Here is a 20,960-nt window from a genome sequence, read left to right on the forward strand (position 1 = left end):
GCTACCCCACAGCTGGGTCCTATCCCCTTGGCTCCCAGAGGAGTTGATTGGAAAATGCCTATTCGTCTGCTCTATCTGTCTTCTCTGTACTTTGTGAGTCCCCTCCCTGTGGACCCTTTCAAGTTGGAGTCATTACAGTATTACGGCGGAGATGCTCTTGGTTTCTGAGAACACCCACGTAGAAAATTCTACGCTCTAGAAAGTTACCGTGAATCACCAGTAATTTCAAAGATGCTAGAAATGACTGCAGGCCCCATAGCAGCTGCAGAGACTCACGAGGATTAGAAGGGACTGGCTTAACCTGTCAACGAGGAAAAGGCAGGATGAGCTTTCTAGTCAGGGATGAAAAAAGGTGTCAACAAAGCATGGGTAGACACTTCCCTACCCAAGAACCCATGTGCAGATGGTCTCTGCAAGCTCCTCATGGTCCTTAGAGGGCCAGCTGCACTGTGGACAACATTTCTGGGGGACAACGGAGCAGCTGGCTGAGACCACTGTGAGAATCCCATTCTGAGGACAGGGCATTAAAAGATTAGTGTTGATTTTGAGGTGAACACCTCTGAAACTCCTACCCTAGTACCTGTCCCTGTCTCAGCTGTGCCTCTCGTCAAGCCCAGGGCAGAGCTACCACAGGCACTGAAGGAACAAAGAACCCGGTAGAGGTGAGCACAGCTCACGCCAGTCCCCTCTTCCCTCTGTGAGCAGCACTGGGGGAGGGACCTTCACTGTGAGCGACAGCAGAAGTGAGGCCCTCTGTTCTTTGATGTCTGCTTAGGAAAGACAAGAAAGTGTCACTTCAAAGGAGCAGCCCCAAGCTTACCTCGAGGCCCCAGGCAGTGCCTTTGCTCTGAAGCAGTCACCTGAGAAACTACAACCAAAACTTGTCTGCACAGGGTGACAACACAGTCAAGGAGGGAGAGGTGGGAGGAGAGGGGAGAGAGATAGGAGTGTTACACGGCACAGCCATTTGCAAAGAAAGGCTCTTCAGGGTGGCCTGCCTGGGGGAGGGGCTCCCTAGAGAGGAGGATTTGTTTGGCTGGTTTCAAACACACTCCTATGCTTCTCCTTCAAGTTGCGTCTTGGAAAAAGTTGGTAGTGGGGATGGCTAGGGCCACTGTGCACGAATAAGCTGGCCCTGATTTAACGCAAGGATCCCAACAGCTGGTTCTCAGAGGCAGTGCCTCACACACAAGCTGAGCGTGGCTCACAGTTAGGACTGGGGCAAGTGACCCAGTGATGGGGGCAGGTCCAGGGAGAAGACAGGGTCCCTCCCCTACCTTCCCTAGCAGAGAGGGTCTAGAAGCTGGGGGTCCTGGGATGGCTAAGGAAGGCTCCAGATAAGCTCTGGGGCAGGGCATACTTTGGGGGTGGGGCAGCAGCTGTTAGATGGGGAAATGCCCCCCCCCCCCACAGCTGGGCTGATAGGCTTAGGCTCTGGAAATGACCCTGGAGGCCCCTGCCATATTCTTCTACACCTCCCCACTGACTTCTTTTTTTCCCTCGAGGGACAGCTGGGGCTTTGCTTTCACTGAAGGCAATCAGATACAATCAGTTGCTATAGAGTGAGGCAGGGTCAGGGGCCAAAACAGAGGCGCTTAGTAGACCTGCCTGCACCTGCTGTACCAGAGGGTCAGAAACATTTCAGAGCCAAGCAGGCAAATGTACTTGTGGTATTCACAGAGGGTGGCCTCGGCCAGCATCCCTTGAGTGTTAAAGACATTTAAGTCCAGAGGCTGAGATGTCTAAGCCATTTGGATAAGCACAGATGAAGTTTGTGGTTAACAGGGCTTAGCGCTGTGGGTATTTCCTCCCTGGGATGTCACTCTGCAGAACACTCAGCTATCAGAGGTACAGCTGGGGACTGGTGAGTGCGTGGATTACAGCTTAAGTGGAGGAAAAACGCTTCTCACTGTCCCGAAGGCTGGGTGCTCAAGGTGTGGCCAGGCTCTGTGTCTGGTCTCTGGTGAGAACTCTCTTCCTGGCTGCAAAATGTTTGCTTTTTACTGTGTCTGCACAAAGCAAAGAGAAAACAGGTTTCTTGTATCTTCTGGTAAGAATGCTAGTCTGTCTGGCTCAGGCTCCACTGTTAGTGTTTTATTTTAGATTAATTGCCCCTCCCCCAAAAGCTCAGGGTTGAGGTTTCCACGCCTGAATGTAAGTGGAAACATTTAATCCACATGGCTTTTACTCTGTGAAATTGAATACAACGTACATGTTTCCTCCAGTCCCTCAACTTGAATACATCCAGCTCCGAGCTCACGACATTTTACAAAAACATGCCCACTCTGTTGTCTCTGGGGTTCCCTCTTGTTCCAGGAATCCTGCATGAATTCTAACAAGAGAGGCTTCTTGGGGCCTGCAGAGATGAACTCAGTAGTTAAAAATGCTTGCTGCTCTTGCAGAGGACCTGAGTTCAGCTCCCAGAACCCGAATAGGATGGCTCACAACACACACAAATAAAAGGAAAATAAATCTTTTTAAAATGAGTGGGCGTGGCTGGAGACATGGCTCAGCAGTTAAGAGCACTTGCTGCTCCTCCAGAAGACCTGGGTTTGATTCCCAGTAACCACATGGGGCTCATGTGGTCTGAAAGTCTAGTCTCAGATGATCCAATGCCCTCTTCTGGCCTTCTCAGGAACTGCATGAGCATGATGCAAAGCGCCCAGACACATGAAACAAATAAAATGAAATAAATAAATGAGAGGGTCTTTATTTGTGAAATAAGGGGTCACAGGTCCAGTGTCCAATGACCAGACCTATGAATGCAGGCTTCCATGTCACAAGGATACAAGGCTTTCCCCGACAAGTCCCTTGGGGTTGCAAGCTGCCCCTCCCATCAGCTCCAGTGTCTTCTCCCAGAGTGCCCACTCCTAAAACATGCCCTGGAGTCTCGCCGCCTTCCATGGACCACTGCCATGCCTTCTCCTAACAGATCCTATGGCACTTTCTCTGTCTGGGCCTGGGGCTCCTCCCAGAGCCTGCCGGCAGAGTCAAACAGTTCTTGAGTGGGGAGTGAGGACTGAAAGAAAATTAAAAAACAAAACAAAACAAACAAAAAACCCAACACACTGCACATGGGATCACTTCGAGAGGGCTGCCAGTAGAAACTGTCACACCGGTTTATTCCACAATTCCTTTTTATAGTCAGAGCAAAGCACCTCGATACAATGAAGGGGTTTATGGAGAAGTCAAAATTGTTTACCTCAACCACTTGTATGTGTGATCCTCACACAAACAAAAGGAAATGAACTTGGCAAAACACCCTGCCTACCCCTGTCTCTAGGTGAAGACCAGAGTGAAAACAAGCAGCTCTCCCTTTTTTATATTTTTAAAATTGACCATAACTTTTAAGAGCTACGGAGCAGAAGATTGTGCCTATCTTAGGTTGTCTTGCTTGAAAGATATAGTTTTACTCATCATTTGGTACATGAATTCCATCATTCATGCCCTGTCTTAGGTTGAATATTCTTCAGAGAGATCTTCCTGGTCTTTGACTACCAATTAAGGAGGGCTCTTTACCAAGATAATTGAAAGATTCTATTCGAGCTATTTGAACTAAACTAGCCTTTGCTTCATAACATGGTGTTAGAACTCGCACAGGAGACACAGGCAAGTGCAACCATAATAACGGTCCTTCTTGCCACAATACAGCAGTTGAAGTATGAACAGTTGCCAAAATATATGCACTGAATTCTTTTGAATAATCTATATATTGAACATGCTGTTTTTCAATACCTAATTCTATCTTTTGCAAAGCATCACAAGCTTCTTTGGTAAGTTCCCTTTTTGACAAAGGATCAGCCTCTCTTTTTAAAATATCAAAAATTGGTTTCATCTCTCCTCTAATTAACTTCAAATGGGGTCTAAGCCAATTAATATCACCTAACAACTTTTGAAAAACATTTAAAGTTTTTACGTTGTCTTTTCTTAACTGAATTTTCTGAGGCATCATAGTCTGAGGCTATAATTTATGTCCCAAATACAAATAAGGTGGCTCTGTCTGCACCTTTTCTGGTGCAACTACTAAACCTTGATTCTTCAAAGCTTGTTGTAAGTGTGCAAAAGCACTTAATAAAATCCCTTCGTTCTTATGAACCAATAAAATATCATCCATATAATGAATAATATACACAGAAGAATATGCTTGTCTAGTTTTAAAAACAGCTTGAGCCACAAATTTTTGACATAAGGTTGGACTATTTGCCATACCTTGAGGTAATACAAGCCAATGATACCTCTTCATAGGTTCTTTAAATTTTACTGATGGCACACAAAAACAATCTTTCAAATCTAGTATAATCTTAAAAGTATCTCTAGATATAGCATAATGGCTGAGCTATGCCTTGTCCAAATTTTCCTAATCCTGAATTTGGTCAACATCCTTGATTAAACATCTGATTGGTAACTACATTGCTAGGACTGTAAAGATACCCTCCCATGTTACTCATCACATCTCTGCCCCACAGATTCACAGGAAGGCCAGGATGTCCTTCCTCATCCTTCCAAGTTAACTCATCACTACTTTGTTCAGGACATTGGCTTTGTCCCATCCCTTGTAATTGTGTAATAGAGGGTTGTTTAGGCCAATGCATAGGCCACTGGTCAGTAGTTAAGACAGAGGCATCAGCTCCTGTATCCAATAACCCTGTACATTTTCTTCCATTAATTTGTAACACTAGTTCAGGTGGATTGGGACAGCTAGCTTGTGTCTAATAAGCATCGGAGGATCTAAAACCTGAATCTCCTCTCCTATCCTTCTTGCGTTTTTGTCTGAACTTGGGGAGGCAATTTTAATTGGGCTAATCTTTGACCTTGTTTTATTACAGAAATTTCATTTGAAGAGTGTGTCATAATTTTTATTTCCCTTCATAATCAGCATTACCCCAGGAACTACTAAAATTCCCTACATAGTTGTACTATTTTTTCCTAGTAATAATCCTATAGTCCTCCTAGGTAATGGACCGTAAACTCCTGTAGGTCCAGCCTTCGTCCCCATTTCAGGAGTTTATACAGTACAGGTGGAGGAACTGAGGTCCAGTCCTATGCTACCTGTGGTTGCTCTACAGAGATCCTGAATGGATTTCCTTGCTGAGGGACGAAGGTCTGTAGCGGCCCATAACATTGTTGGGGGGCCTGGGGATGGCCCCTTTTCCTGTTTCCCTGTATTAAAGGATTTCTTGCAGCATCTCTTTTAGACTTACATTCATTAGCTCAGTGCTTTCCTCTTTTACACCTTGGGCATAGACCAGGTTCCTTTTGTCACCCTTCTTTTTTACCAGCATTAGGACAATTTTTTTTTCCTTTGATGTCCCATTTTCCCACAACCATAACAACTTCCAGATACGCCATTCTTTGGGCCTTTCTGTTGCTGAAATAATACCTCTTTAATAGTCTTCCCTCATAGGGCAGCAGATGACCCGATGTCAGAGCATAACTTAATATAGTCAGAAGTATTTTCTTTTTTCCTAGAGGGTCTCAAAGCCACTTGGCAGGCACTGTTAGCATTTTCATAGGCCAACTGTTTTACTAACAATAATCCAGAATCTGTATCACCTAGAAGTCTGCTTGCTGCTTGCATTAATCTTGCTACAAAATCTTGAAATAATTCATTATGTCCTTGAAAGATTTTAGACAAATCCTCCCTTTGCCTACCTGTTTGCAGAAGTTTATTCCAGGCCTTTTGGGCAGCAGCATTTACTTGAGCATAAATCGCCACATCAAAATCCAATTGCTGTCCTGTTTCCCTGCAGATTCCTTCCCCACCAAGCATGTCATAAGCTATAGGAACTCCTTGAGCTCGACTGAGTTCAGCTATAACTTGACACAGCTCCACAAATTCTGACTTCCATAATAAATAATCTTCTCCTGATAAATATGTTCTTGCTAATTGCTTCCAGTCCCCTGGGCAGAGGGCCTCGGTAGACAAGGACTCTACAGAGCTTGAGTAAAAGATGCTGTGGGACCATATTGAGCACATGTAATTTTCAATTCTTTTAATTGTTTTAAAAGGTATAGGAGCATGGACTCTTACCATATTACCCTGTCCATCAGGTTGCTCTATAATTGGAAAGCCCTTATAAAACTCAGTTATATCCTCTCCTTTCTGCCTAGCTTGTTGTAAAGAAGCTTGTAAAGGGGATACAGTTACTCATGCAATGGACAAATGAAAAGGTCCCCTTGTCTTTTGACAGCAACTGTAGCTGTCCCAGGAGGAGGGTCCAAGCCTGCACTCAATGAGGGAATTGGAGTGGGGGATTGAGCCACTCCAATTAGTAGTTAATTAATTAATTAATTAATTAGCAGTTAATTAAGTAAGTAATTAATTAGTAGTTAATTCTCCAATTTTTCTGTTTATTTCCTCCAAGCCCCATTCCAACTTTTAAATTTCTTTTTGCCAAGGCTTAAGTTTTTTAACACTCATAGCCTAAATCGGAGGGTAGTTCTCAGAATAATACTGAGCTGCTTCTTCCTCCACCTCTGCAACCTCATCAGGATCTAAGTCATCCTCAAAGTCTTCTTCTAACAAGAATTATTATCATTAGGAGGGACATATAACTAACTCTTCAGGAGGAGACAATGGTTTAATCTCTTTTTTTTCCTAAAGCCTCCCATTTTTCTTTCCTCTTTCTCTCTAACCCTGAAAGTTTCACTTTCTCAGTTCCATGCCACATATACAGACTATCTCTAATTAAATTCCATACAAAAAACATGAGGCTACTGCCTTGTCCCATTTTTACTCTTGAATTTTACTCACTGCACCCCTTTCTCTTTACGATTTGAGCTTGCCAACACCCACGGTGTCCTTCACTGCTTCCCCGTATCTGTTCATGTTGGAGCCGCTGGCAGTCGAACAGTTCTTGAGTGGGGAGTGAGGATTGAAAGAAAAGTAAAAAAAACAAAACAAAACAAAAAAAAGCACTACACATGGGATCACTGTCACACTGGTTTATTCTACAATTCCTTTTTATAGTCAGAGCAAAATGGTTCATCGAGAAGTCAAACTTGTTTACCTCAACCACTTGTCTGTGTGATCCTCACACAAACAAAAGGAAATGAACTTGACAAAACATCCTGCCTATCCCTGTCTCCAGGTGAAGGCCAGAGTGAAAACAAGCAGCTCTCCACAGGCTCCAAAGCCTGGCTTCCTTCAAGGTGAGGAGAAGCCTGAAGATGTCCAAAGGTATATGCTTAGTATCTGTCCTTGTGGTCGTGATCCTGGAGGAGAAAATGGAACCACGGTGTCAGGGTGACATGGGGCAGCTTTAGCATCTTCAGTCGAAATCCTGAGCGATTGCCACATGTCCACTCTTGAATGGGACAAGAAAGACAGAGAGGAGGGCTTACAGCTCTCTTAGATACCAGAGGCGCCTACTCCAGCCGGAGACTCCAATAGTGCCCTGCTTAAAAAAGAATTACGTCAGCAGTTTAAGTGGAAGGACATGGCGGCAGTCTGGCACTTAGAAAGATGAAGGAGGAGCAGCTGTGGGGGGTGGGTCACAGGCTCACCTGTGCTTCTTCAAAGAAGCCCCCCACCTGCCAGGGAACTGAGCTGGGGTGCATATCCACGGGCCTCCTGAGGTCTGTGGTGTGAGTGAAAGGTCTGTGGGACTCTGGTCTGGAGCCGACAGCCTCTCTTGTTGCACACACTGCTGCCTACTCTCCTTCTCTGAAGGGGTCCTGGCTGGAGCCTCAACAATGGTACCTTCTGACAGCACAGAGGAGTCACAGCTCGTCCTTCAGGGGTCAGCAGGCAAAGCTGAACTTTCATTTGGACTCTTCTGACTAAGGAGGACCTTCGGACTTTTGGGTGATTTGGGGGACAATCTTCCTGTCTGAAGAAGACGGGACTAAAGCAGTGAGTTTCACAGCCAGTGCTGCAGGCATGCGTCTTGCACTGTTACACATTAGCGCCCTTTCCCATGCTCTGCCTTCAGTGCATTCTCAAGCTCCAGCCTTGCTCGTTGTCCTCTGGGTGAGAAAGAATCTGGGGTGTTGGAGCCCAGAAAACAGTATCCCAAAGACCAAATCTCTGAGGCTGAGGGGCCTTAGACTCCCCCACACTCCCAAAGTTCACGCCCCTCTGACCCTGCGTTTCCATTAAGTCTACAAATATGACAGAATAGACTTGTCACACACCACAGCCTCTTTCTGTCCCAAGGGAATCATTTAAAAACCACTGTCTATTTTATGGCTCATGAGAGTTTGTCCTGGGCTGTTGTATATGCTCAAAGCTCATTAGGTTCCCCCTAAAAGCCATGTATGAGTCATCTCAAAATTGTCTACACTCTCGCCTCCCCAACAGGAATGTGGTGTGGCTTTTTTGGTACCTCACTGAGCTGGTGGGTGGCCACGCACTTGTGATACTTTCTGGTTTTTCCACGTTTGCAGGTTCACAGATGTGCATTTTCTCCAGTTTCATCTGTGTTCGTCAGTTTGGGAGAATGTTCAGGTGATAGAGGGAATTGCTCCTCTGCCACGTGGGATCAGATGCAAAGAAGGGAAGCCAGATTTCTGTGACTTTGGGTGAGAAGAATAATTGGCCAGTTGTCCCCTCAGGGTTTGTGGGGGATGATGAACTCTGAGCATTATCTCAAGTCCTTCTGTGTAGAGACCTGACAAAGGAATGACTCCGTGAAGCTGGCGAAGCTGGGGCTGGAAACTGGCATGCAGCAGGTCTTTGGCTCTGGGGGAAACTGAGGCTCACAGACACTTGCACATCTTCAGGTTCCCCCAAAGCAGTACTGTGAGATACGTCAGTGTTCTTCGGCCTAATTCTTGGCATATAATAATTCCTAAACTCCTCCGAATCAGCACTGCGGTGAGCAGTCTATGCATACTAATGAAGTGACTGATGGTGGGCAGCCCCAGGTGGCTTCTGAGTGGGAGCGATCATGAAGAAGCCAGAGCAGAAGTGGAGAGCTGGCACACTCAGATCTATCCCTCCAACTTCTGGAAGTAAGGACTGAGGGTTGAGTTAGTAACCAGCGGCCAAAGATTAAATCAATTGTGCTTTTCTAAGGAAGCCTACATCGCCTCCATCCCCGCCCCAAAGGGCAGGGCTTGGGCCTTCCATATAGCCTAGAACATGAAGGTTCCCTGAGGACAAGATGCCCAGAAAGGGCGTGGCAGCCCTGAACCCCTTCCTTCCAACTTTATCTTGTGAATCTCTTCATCTGATGTTCGTTGGTACCTTTTGTAGTATCTTTTATGTGAAATCTGTAAAGTTACATTTTTCTGAGCCCATGGGATCATCTCTTGCAAATTATTTGAACCTGAGGAGAAGTTGAAGGAAGGGTTATTTAGAGCCCTGAGGTGAGAGAAAGATGGGGGCGGGGAGGTTTGTGTCAATTGCTGAGTGAATGCAGAATCCCTACTGGGTCTCTGGTCCACTGTTTCTACTGCAAGATCCTCTTGCTGCCCCTCCCAAAGTTCTGTGCTACCCGAGATAGCTACTCTGCACCCCCACAGAGGTGAACACAAGCTCTCCAGCACCTGGCTGGGATGCTTTCCTCATCTGTTCACCTCATTTAACTCCTCCTTGCTGCAGGGCTGCAAGCGCCAGCACTCACTTAACAAAGCAGGATCTGCAGATATAGTTGGTGGGAACCCATGAATCAGGCAGGGTTGGCGGGACCTCAGCCAGGCCGGGACAAATGCATGTCAAGCAATCAGACTTTTCATGCACTCACCATAAGGGGATAGAATGGTGGCTTGCCAGCCCGCCGGGGTATACGAGGCTAGCGGCTGATGTCAAATGTTCAGCCAAATTCTGCATGCTTCGCTTACTTCCAAGGGACACCTAGACACACAGGTAGGCCGGGTGCTTCACTTACCTCAGGGAGTGCCTGGGGTTCTCAGGAACTGAAAGGTACACAAAGCACCCCAGGAGCCATAAGCTCAAACCTTTAAAACCCCATGACGCATGCCCCTCAAGGCAGCTAGATCAAGCCAACGCCACGATTCCCTGCACAGAACAGACTTGTGTCCCAAGTTAGAATGGCGCTCTCTCATCACCTCTCTCTCTCACAGACTCCTCTCTGCTGCGCATGCGTGGCACAGGATGGCTGCCAAGCAATAGGCTGGGCCTTGCTTCAAACCAGAAGGCGTGGAAGGCCCAGCTCCTGGATCCTGGCAATGGCACCAAGCCTCTCATTTCTGTGTGTGGGCAGCCTTCACGGCAGGAGTGGTGACAGGCCCACATTCATCAGTTACCAAGATGGTCACATAATATGTGTCTGTCTGTCTGTCTGTCTGTCTGTCTCTCTCTCTCTCTCTCTCTCTCTGTGTGTGTGTGTGTGTGTGTGTGTGTGTGGTTTTCAAGACAGGGTTTCTCTGTGTAGCCCTGGCTGTCCTGAAACTCATTGTGTAGACCAGGGTGACCTTGAACTCAGAGATCCACTTGAGTGCTGGGATTAAAGGCTTGTGCCACAAAAGCCCAGCTGTCAACGTTTTCTCTTCAGGTTAAAATAACATCTCTGAAACCCTCTCACAACATCGGAGACAGCTCTCTGGCTGATAGTGCTGTGGCTATATAGGGACTCAAAAGGGACTGCATCTCTCTCCCTGAGCTGGGCAGGAGGCCATGGGAGCCACTGCCGACTCATACAGTGCCTCAGAATAATGGAGAGACAGATGCCAAGTTGCTAGTGACAAATTGAGATCACATATATGTGACATAATCACACACACACACACACACACACACACACACATATATATATATGACAAAATTCTGGGCCAGTGAGGTCCTGTCTCAGACAAAAAGTGGAAGGTACCTTAGAGCCAACACCTACGGTTGTCCTCTGATCTTCATACGTGCATTGTGTATGTGGACACACCTTCACACACATGTACTCCCAGATACACAAACACCCCTTTCACCCCAACAGTGTTCAACAAGCATGGTTTGGTGGCACACATCTGTCACGCCAGCACTTGTGAGGCAGAGGCAGGAGGGTGAGGAGTTCCAGGCCATTCTTGGCTACATAGCGAGTTCAGGGCAGTTTGGTCTACCTGAGACCCCGTCTTAAAAAAGAAAAACAATGAAAATGTTCTGTGAATTCGAAAGTGAACCAGGCCGGGTGATGTTTACCTGTAATCTCAGCTCTCTGGAGGGTGAGGCAGGAGAGTCGCTGCAAGTTCCAAGCCAGCCTGGTGTTCTGTCTCAAGACAAAACAGCCCAAAAGTGATATTGGGAGACGGTCACAACCCAACTTTATGCATCAGTTTCTGTCTTTGGCATGAAAATGTTTCTTTAAAACATTATATTAACTTCTCCACAAGACATTTCAGCAATTGCTTGCCCTTCCCTAGTAGGTTGTGTATTACAGTTGAATCTTCTCATTTGGAAAAAGTATTGTGTGTGCTCATCTTCTTAAAAAAAAAATTATTTTTGTGTATGAGTGTTTTGCCTGCGCGTGTGTCTGTGTGCTGTGAGTGTACAATGCTCACGGAGGCCAGGGGAGGGCGTCAGGTCCGCTGGACCTAACAAATGGTTGCTATCCACCATGTGGCCGCTGGGGACCAAGCCTCAACCTGCTGCAAGAGTAGCAAGTGCTCTCAGCTGCTCAGCTGTCTCTCCAGGCCAGCGTTCATCTTCTTAGTGATCAAGTGAGAGATACCTCATACTTAGTGCCGGGCATAGCTGGTGTGTGTCCTGGTACCCGGAAAAACTCAGGTTTGAGCAGGTGGGGCAAACCCATAGTCTTCTCGTGGGAGATAGAAGTGATTGGCACAAGGAGTATAGTCAGAACTTTACCACCGTGAGTGGATACCTGACAGAAACCCAAGGTAGGAAGGATTTCCTTTGGCTCACAGTTTTAGCGGGTTCAGCTCATGGTTGCTTGGCTCTATGCAGGACATGATGGCTGTGGGACAGGTGTGGAGGAGGCTGTTTCCCCCTTGGCAGACGGGAGGTAGAGACAGCTAGAGACTGGAAACCTGGCATAGTCTTCAAAGGCTTGCCTTTAGTGACCTTTTTCCTCTGACTAGGGCCTACCTCCTAACGTTTCCAGAACCTCCCCAAATAGCTTTACCAGATGAGAGCCAAGCATTCCCAGGATTCTGTAGGGAACTTTTATATTCAAACAATAACAGTGTGGCATCTTCCAGAGAGAGTGTCAGGGATAATGTTCCTCTTCCCTGTCTGTACAGGACATAAAAGCCCAAGGCTAGGGACCCTCACCCCACACTGTGCCATCAGAGGCTTTCTGCCAAGAGGCTGAGGGAGACCTAAGGCTGTTGGAATTACCCGGAGGCGGAGGCAGCAGTACTGGTTGCCTAGCAACTGCTTTGCAACTGCAAGCTGCTCCGGGTCCCCATGAGGAGCCCCTATTTATTCGACTTAGCTCCAACAGGGTCCTTTTGCAGGCAACAAAGAATCCTACTGCTGATTAAAGATGAAATGGTGTTTCTGCAGTGAGAAGGGCTATGGAGGAGTGAGGAGAGAGCTGGGGCCATGGGGCACGGGTGAGGTTGGAAGATTTTTCTCCTCCCAGGGAAACAGAGAAGCCAGATCTGTCCCACAAACCTCAGTATGACAGGTATCAGCCTTTCAAGACAATTCCATCTCAATGCCTTGGAAACCCTGGGATAGGAGTCTACTTGGATGATAACCTTGAGGTGTACTGGCTGCAAAGCCAGTCACTGACTGCCTTGGGGGCTTCCTGTGGTGGGGACTTGAAGGTCTTGTACATAGACAGCAAAGTAGGCCAGTAGCCCATATTGGAAACAGGGCTGCTGCTGTGTGTGCAGGGGCCTGGTGAGTAGCCATGAGGGAAGGTTTCATACCATGTCTACTCTAGGGGCTTCCTGGCCCAGATGTGGGCACCTAGTCGCTGTCATTTAAAGGTCGAAGAGAAGAAGATGTTCTTGTCACAGTTCCCTGAAGATTCTCCCTTGTCACCATTCTTGGGTCTCTCTGGGGAGACTTTCTCCAAGGTCCGGCTGACAGCCCATCCTGTATGCTTCTGGTACTATTCCCACAGGACATCAGGGTGTTTGAGGGGTTTTGATGACAGGAAACCCTCACCCACATTTCCTCACTAAAAGGGAGGGGTTTTTTTTTGCCAGAGACTGGTGATGGTTGTGTAACTTAACAAATTTGTTGGGAATGATTGTATTAAACAAGTAAGAAAAGAAACATTTTTTCCTGTGAGGATTATACAGTCATCCCTCAAAACCATGGAGGCTCCAGTCTCTTACAGAGACTAATGTGGTATTTGCATAGGACCTATCTTCATGTCCCATACACTCTAAGGGTATAATAATATTATCATATTATTATGAGCACAATAGAATCTATTGTTGTTATATTAATAGTAGCAGATTTTATTATATTAATATTATTAATATTTTTACTATTGTTGCTTGTATATGTGTATCTCTATGCATGATGTAAATGTGTTGATGACCCATGCTACCATACATGTGTGAAGGCCGGAGAACAACTTTGTAGACTGTTTTCTCTTTCTACCCTTACACTGGTTCTGAGGATCCAACTCAATCCAGCAGCCTTGCATGCAAGCACCATTACCTACTGAGCCATCTTGCCACACCCCCATGTACTTTAAAGCATCTCTGTGTTACTCAATATACACAATACAATATAAATGCTAAATAAACAGCTCGTGCCCTATTATTTAGAAAACAATGACAAGAAAAAAAAATTATACATGTGTTCTTTACAAGTTCTTTACATGTCCCCCAGATATTTTCAGTCCTCTGTTGATCCGCTCCTCAGATACGAAAACTGTAAACACAGGAGGCCAACTATATATGGGAAGAGAGAACAGGGCAGCCAGCTCCAAGGTAAGGCTGTCTAGGGCCATAGCCAGGCCTCCCTAAGACGTAGAACGTGGCCCAGGGTTTGGAAGCGCTGGAAGACTCCAGAAAATATCAGGGTGCTCTAGACATTTCCAGCCATTCAGACTCTGTCTCCTGTTACACTGTTCCAGCCGGCTGTCAGTGTCTCTGCTGGTCTAGTCACCAATTCGATTGCTGGGTCAGCCGACTGCCGCACATCAGGGAAGATGGGGTCATGTAATACCTCACCAGGCCACCTATGGAACTAGCTGGGGCATCTGGCTTCAGTAGGGGCCTGCAAGTGTTCCTAGGTCTTGTATGTGTGTCTCTGACTTTCTTCTAGGCCATTGCCCATAAAGTCTTATTGGCACATGGCCACACCTATCCATGCTGTCTGTGGCTACTTCGGAGGGCAACAACAACAGATTTAGGTGGATTCAACCCATTGCAGGCTTCACAATGTCTCAAGCGATTATAATCTGGCTCTTTGCAAGATCCTCCTAATTTAAAAGCTTTTAAGGGGTCACCTGAGACCATCGGAAAACACAGATATTTACATTACAGTTTATAATAGTAGCAAAATTACAGTTATGAAGGAGCAATGCAAATAATGTTGTGGTTGGGGGGGGTTACAAAAGGGATTGCAGCATTAGGAAGGTTTCGAACCACTGCCCAAGATCCTGACAAGCCGACCATCAACATCTACTGTCGCATGGAGGAAAGAAGCTAAGATCTCTCTGGATTGAGCTGATGAAGAAAGGCACTGGGAAGCAGGGGTCAAGCTGGCCCTTGATTAGATGTAGATGAACCTGTCCAGATGGGAAGGAGGTACACAGGCCTCTAGTGTCCAAGGGTCAATTCCCAGCAGCTCTAAGATTATTTGCATGACTTTCCTGAGCCATTTTCTGTAACCAGGGACCAGGCCCGAGTGAGTAGGCTGAGTCATGTGGTCATCTCAGAGTGGACCAAGGAATGCTGAATGTGACAACAAGAGCCTGTGGAGGGGGAGAGGAACTCCAGTTGGATCGATTTGAGATCCTTGGAAAGAAAAATGTGAAGACAAGGCTACTGCTTCCTTTGTCAGAACGGGAGACCCAGGCCGCTCAGAAGGAATTAGGAAGCCCAGCCTGAGAAGAGGCAGTGGTACTTTCAGAGTGTGTTAGGGAGCTGGATCACAGCCAAAGACCTAGATGTGTGTAATCTGGCCATGATCCCTCTGGCTGGAACACAGACACACCTTTAGTACATCCCTTTAATTCCAAACAGTAAAGTTAGTTTGTAAAAGGAAGCACCCATATTTGAAAGTGACGTCTAACTGAGGGGCAAACAGAGTGATGAATCAAAGAAAGATTTGACAGAATGAGTCAGAGATAGGAGATGCCCAATTCACATGAGAACAGCACAGGAAAGACAGAGAAAAGGGAATTGGTATGTGTGTGTATGGTAGTTTTACCAGGATAGTTTTACAGAGACAGGTTGTAGAAAGAACAAACTAGACACAGGTGAAGACAGAATGAGCCCAAGAATGAGAAGGAGCCAGATTAGAATAGATTGCTAGAGTTGAGGCCAAGCAGAGTAACTCAGTCAGAAGTTGAGAGAAGCCAGTTTGAATCAGTCACCTTGGAGAGGAGTTTGAGCCCAAACAGCTGAATTAAACTGTTCAGAAAGAACTAGAAAGGGTAAGCTTATTCAGCAGTAAGACTCAGAGGCTTAAAACATTATAAGCCTAGATGAGATTGTATAGAGGCTAGAAACTTCCAAGACTAGGCCTAGGTTAACAGATGGAGGCAGTAAGTCTCCTAGACAACAATCAGAACTGGGCGAATAAAAGGTACTAGTACATCTGACACCCAACATGGAGCACCACTTGTTGGTGTATTTTTCTATTATTCTGTTATTAGGTTCTTATATCTACTACTTTTTCAACCCTTATTCCACCCTAATCCATTCCAACCTCCCAACACTAGGAAGGAGAGAAAGAAGGTTAGAGGGGAAAGGGGCCATAGACCTCTATCGGCTACTTCCTGCTGATTAGGGATAGAGTTCCTTGAGGCAAGTCCAGTCTTCGTTGTCAGAATCTCCAGCAGTTCAGCAAACCAGAAATCCAGCAATCCAGCAACAGCAAACGCAGCAGCAGGATGAACCGGCAGCCGTGGGGTCAGCAGCAGGGGGAGCAGCAGCTACTACAGGTTCTCACAAGACTCTCCCACTTAAACCCTCTCCAGAGTCCCCAGAATTAAACCACCTGCAGCTGGCAAAGATCACACCCTTGCTAGTGCACGAGGCAAGTCATAATCACCTGCTGTGAAGCAGCCTCTTATCCCACACCTGGGATTAAAACATAAAACATATTCATATAACGTAACTGGGTTTTTAAAGAAAGCAAAACTTGCACTACATGGCTTGGTGACAGATACCCCTGGTTGCTCAGTCTCACCAGACCATCCTCTGACCAGTCCAATCCTTCAGGAGGACAGGGACGAACCTGCCAAGGCTCCCTTCTCACCTTGTTTCACTAGAATATCCCTGTACTTGGTGGTGCTACACGAGTGGATGCAATGTCCTATTCTCACGTATCTAATACAGCCCCAGAGGTAAGGGCTACACAGCCTGAAACTAAAGCCAGGGGTCCAAGTGTGGTGAGTGTGGCTGGCTTCAGTCTACACAAAGGTATGGTCTCAGCAGTGGCCTCTCTCTGTAAGCAAGAGGATCTAGAGCGGTCTGTAAGGTTTGAAAGAGGGAACGGGAGCAAGGATCAGATTAAATAAGCTCAAGCTAGTATCCTCCTCTGGAAAGCCTTCACTTTTTTCTCCATAAAATCAGAGAAGGATCTATAAACACTGTTCAGAAAACATTCAATTGAGTTGAACAGAAATGGTAAAACCAGTACCCTGTTTTCTGGCCTGTAGAGAAATTCTCAGTGGTGGTCAGTAGGACCCCAAACAACAAGGGCTGCAGTTTTTCGGTTTTGAGAGAAGGTAACAAGCAGACGGGTGGCAGAGCATCATCCAAGAAGCAGGGTCCATTAGCCCTATGTAGTGAGAATTCTGGTGTCTTTAAAAACCCAGTTATGGGGCTGGAGGGATGGCTCAGAGAATAAGAGCACTGGCTGCTCTTTCTAGATGTTCTGAGTTCAATTCCCAGCAACCACATGGTGGCTCACAACCATCTATAATGAGATCTGGTGCCCTCCTCTGGCATGCAGGCAGAATACTGTATAAATAAATAAAAATATATGCAAAAACAAAACAAAACCCAGTTATGGTATGTAAACATGTTGTTGTTTTAATCCCAGGTGTGGGATAGGGGGCTGCTTCAGACTGTCCAAAGCAGCAGGTTATTTTGCTTTGTGTGTGTTCTGGCAGGGGTGTGACTGTGCCAAATGAAGACAGTGTAATTCTGGGGCCTCTAGAGAGGGTATAAAAAGACCAGAGCTCCAAGAGAGGGGGTGTAGCTGCTCCTCCTGCTGGTTCCTGCTCCTGCAGCTGCTTTTGCTGGTTTGTCAAGTTAAAAGAGATTAGAAGAAGTTGGAGATATCTGACAAGATGAAGATTGGACTCACCCCAAGGAAGTCAATGCCACTAATCAGCAGGAAGTAGTCTAAAAAGATCTCAATGCCCTCTCTCCCCACTAAGCTTCTGTCTCTCCTACCTGGTGTTGGGGTGTTAGAAGGCTTTGGGGTAGAGAAGGGTGGTAGATACAAGAACCCAAATAAAATCGATAAAATAAATATGCCAACAGCCCCAGCTTTAGGCTGAGAAGGAAGAGTTTGGTCAGAGGCCACAATGTGGGAAGCCCTGCTCAGCATGGTGTCCTGGACAGATACATCCTTCCTCTCTCTGCAGCATTCCGGAAGTCCTGCAACCCAAGGAGATCCAGTTCATGCCTAGTGTCAAGGGCAGGGAAAGAAAGCCGTTCAGTGGCTGCTGGTGGAGCTGGCTGTCCCTCACCAGCACGGGGCTGTTCATTTCTTCTGCACTCAGATGAAAACACTGTCGTGGACAACAAGGGACCCAAGAAGACTCACACAAGAGCATCATGAAACTGTGACAGTGCGACCCTGATGACACCGGGTCTGTTTATTGCTTGATTGATACAGGCATGGCTTCTCTCACAGTGCCCTGGATTCGACCTACCACAGCACTTGGCACACTGCCTAACCACTTGGAACTTGTTCCTCCACCCGAGTGATCAGCAGCGCTGCCTGCCTGTGTTTTACACCTTGATCTCCACCCAGATCTGCCAGACAAAGAGGCTACAGGCTGGGGCTGTCGGGGGATCACCAGGTCTCTGAGCTCCTAGAAGGCAGAGCTGATGTACCCTGCGTCTTGTTCTGAGCCCACAGTGGTGCTGAAGGATATGCGCTGCGGTACTGGCTGGCCTCCCCTCCTTCCTTTTTGTATTCCACCTGGATCTGCAGCCCTGCAGCCCAGGAGCTGAATGCCTGGGAAAGGAATTTCTCAAAGCAGTGTAGAAGCTACAGCAATGCTCCAATACAGGATGGGAGTTAGGAACTCTGCTTAGTTCCCTGCCTACCTCCCTGGCCATGAAGGACCACGGCGTGGGGTGTATTTACCTGTCCGAAGAGGGACAGCAGGATGTCTGCAAATGCCTCCCGAGCATGCGGCCAGAACCAGTGTAACACAGGCCTCCTGAGCCGGGACAGCAGATTCCTAGTTCCTCCCTGCCAGCATGGGGCCGCTGAAACCCCAGGACTTGGCTGGAACCACTGAAATGCTTTTCTTTCCACCCTGTGTTTGGCCTCTTTCTGGTAAATGTGACTTTTATTTCCACCAACAACAGCAACAAGACCAAGTCAGAGACGGTTCAACTGGAAACCTTTCTGGTCTCCCAGGCCTAGTCTCTGCCCAGCACAGCCTTGGAGCCTTGGTGGGGTGGGGGCAGTGGTTTCCTTGGTAATGGAGGACCTTCCTCCGGAGCTCCAGCCATGCTGGGAGGTCTCTGGAGCCAGCCGGGCAGCCTCCACGGGGCCGTACTGCTTGCACAGACGGGTTAGCTAGGGCAGAAACAGTCTAAGTAAGGTGGGTGCCACCATGGGGTGGCAATGGGCCAGGATGCCCTCTTCCTTCCATGGCCTGCCCTGTCTCCCATCCACTGTTACCCCAAGAACAAACAGACAATCAAGTTTCCCATCTCTTCTTGAAATAGGAAGAAAGGATGTTTGCTTCCCAGGTAGGTTAGAAGATGCCCATTTTCCCAAGCCACACAGGGCTCCACCACACTGCTGTAGCCACACCCACCCCTGTGAGCCCCGAGGATGCCTCTGGGACCGATTCAGTTCCTCCCCCTGCTTCCTGCAGAGACTGCCCTCTGGGCTGCGCTGGGCCCCAGGGCTGCGCAGGCGCTTCAGTGCATAATGAGCCAGTGTTTGCTGGTTCCAGGCCGGGCTGGGCGCAGCAGTGGGGGCGGGGTGGCATCTGGCCTTAAAGCCCGGGACTCTACGCTTCTTTCTCTTCTCCTGCTTCCCTGCCCAGTTAATTTTCCCAGGAAGCGAAGCCCTTTGGCGTCACCCAGAAGTCAGCAGTAGATTTACAACAATAAATGGCCAGCAAGTAGTGGGAGCCTATGGGAAGGATACAGTCACCCCTGTCCCATGCCAAGATGCAAGTGTGTCCAGAGCTGGGGAACTGGTGTCCCGCAGAGCCACTCCAGAAGCCAAGGTTGGAGCCACGAGTGATTTTTGTGTGCCCAGGATGAATCACAAAAGGAGGCAGGCCTAAGAGAGGCTGGGGTCCTCTAGTCATGAGGAGGAGACCAGACAGAGGACACGGCAGAGGCAGAGGCCCGAAGGATTGATGGTGAGCTGAGTTTTCCGCCACCTTCTGAGTGTTGGGTGTGTTCAGGCTGCAGCCCTGACACTGGTTTCTTCCTAACGGTGGGCGGGACTCAGTACATTCTTGCGACCCCTGTGAGAATTCTAATCCTATCAGTAGCCAAGTGAGGTACATGTGTTGGCCCCTCCCACCAGGGTCACGGGGGATTGGTTCCAGGAATCCTTGGATACCGAAGGCTTCAGATGTTCCAGTCTCTTTTACAGCATTATGTACAAACTGCAAATCACAAAACTGCCAGGGAAGGAGGGAAGAAAAAGGGCTGAGCGGAGGAGAGAGGTTAGAAAACCTGAATGTCATCTTCAGTTGTTGGGGGCTACTTGGAGTTTATCTAGGTTGGCTGGCCAGCTTTGGGGCAGTGTCAGAAAAGCCAGGAACCTTTAGCAAGTCAGCTAGCAGGCTTCTGGGCTCAAAGGCTCATGCCAATTCCTCTTTTGGGGTTTCTGCCTGGTGACAACTTCCCATAGTCCCAGTAAGACAGACAAAATTAACTCGAGGGTATGTGACTAAGCGCAGGGGACTGCTAAACCCTGCTGAAGAAAGCTTTGTGTTATTAAAAGGTTCATAGTGGCCGCCCTCTAATGTCTTCTTATCTTTTAGGTAAGCTAAGCTATGGGGGTACTTGTCCCCCTAAGTGAATGCTGTTAGGTACCTTCCCCAAAAGAATGAAACCAGCCCAGTGCCGATCTCCTGTGTACTTTAACTGTCTCTAGTTAAGTACAGCACCCATACAATGCAAACATCTTACAGTTGTCACAATGTGTTATCTGAGGGATAATGGCAAGAGGTCTGTGTGTCTGAACCGGTGCCTTCATTGTTTGTTGGGAGTATGTCAGCAATGTGTGTCTTTCCAGAATGGCAGAAGTTACAAAATGACAATCAAGTCACAAGGTAGGATGGTCTCAGTGGCGGCAATTTGCCAGGTAGTCCTGCTTTCCTTGATAGTACTGGCTGAGACAAACACGCATTCTTTTCTTCCCATCTTAATTACTAATATGAATTTTCAGGTCACACATCACACTACACACTCTATCTATCTATCTATCTATCTATCTATCTATCTATCTATCTATCGTCTGTCTATCATCTATATCACCAACATCTAACATATATATCACCTATCTATCTATGCATCTATCTCTTTTCTTCCCTCCCTTCCCCTGTCTCTTTCCTTCCTTCCTTTTTTCCTTGATTCCTTCTTCCTTCTTTTTTCTCTCTCTTTCTCTCTCTTTCTCTTTCTTTCTTTCTTTCTTTCTTTCTTTCTTTCTTTCTTTCTTTCTTTCTTTCTTTCTTTCTTTCTTTCTT

The sequence above is a fragment of the Psammomys obesus genome, unplaced genomic scaffold (assembly GCF_907164565.1).
Source record: "Psammomys obesus unplaced genomic scaffold, mPsaObe1.curated_primary_1811, whole genome shotgun sequence".
Classification (NCBI taxonomy): domain Eukaryota; kingdom Metazoa; phylum Chordata; class Mammalia; order Rodentia; family Muridae; genus Psammomys; species Psammomys obesus.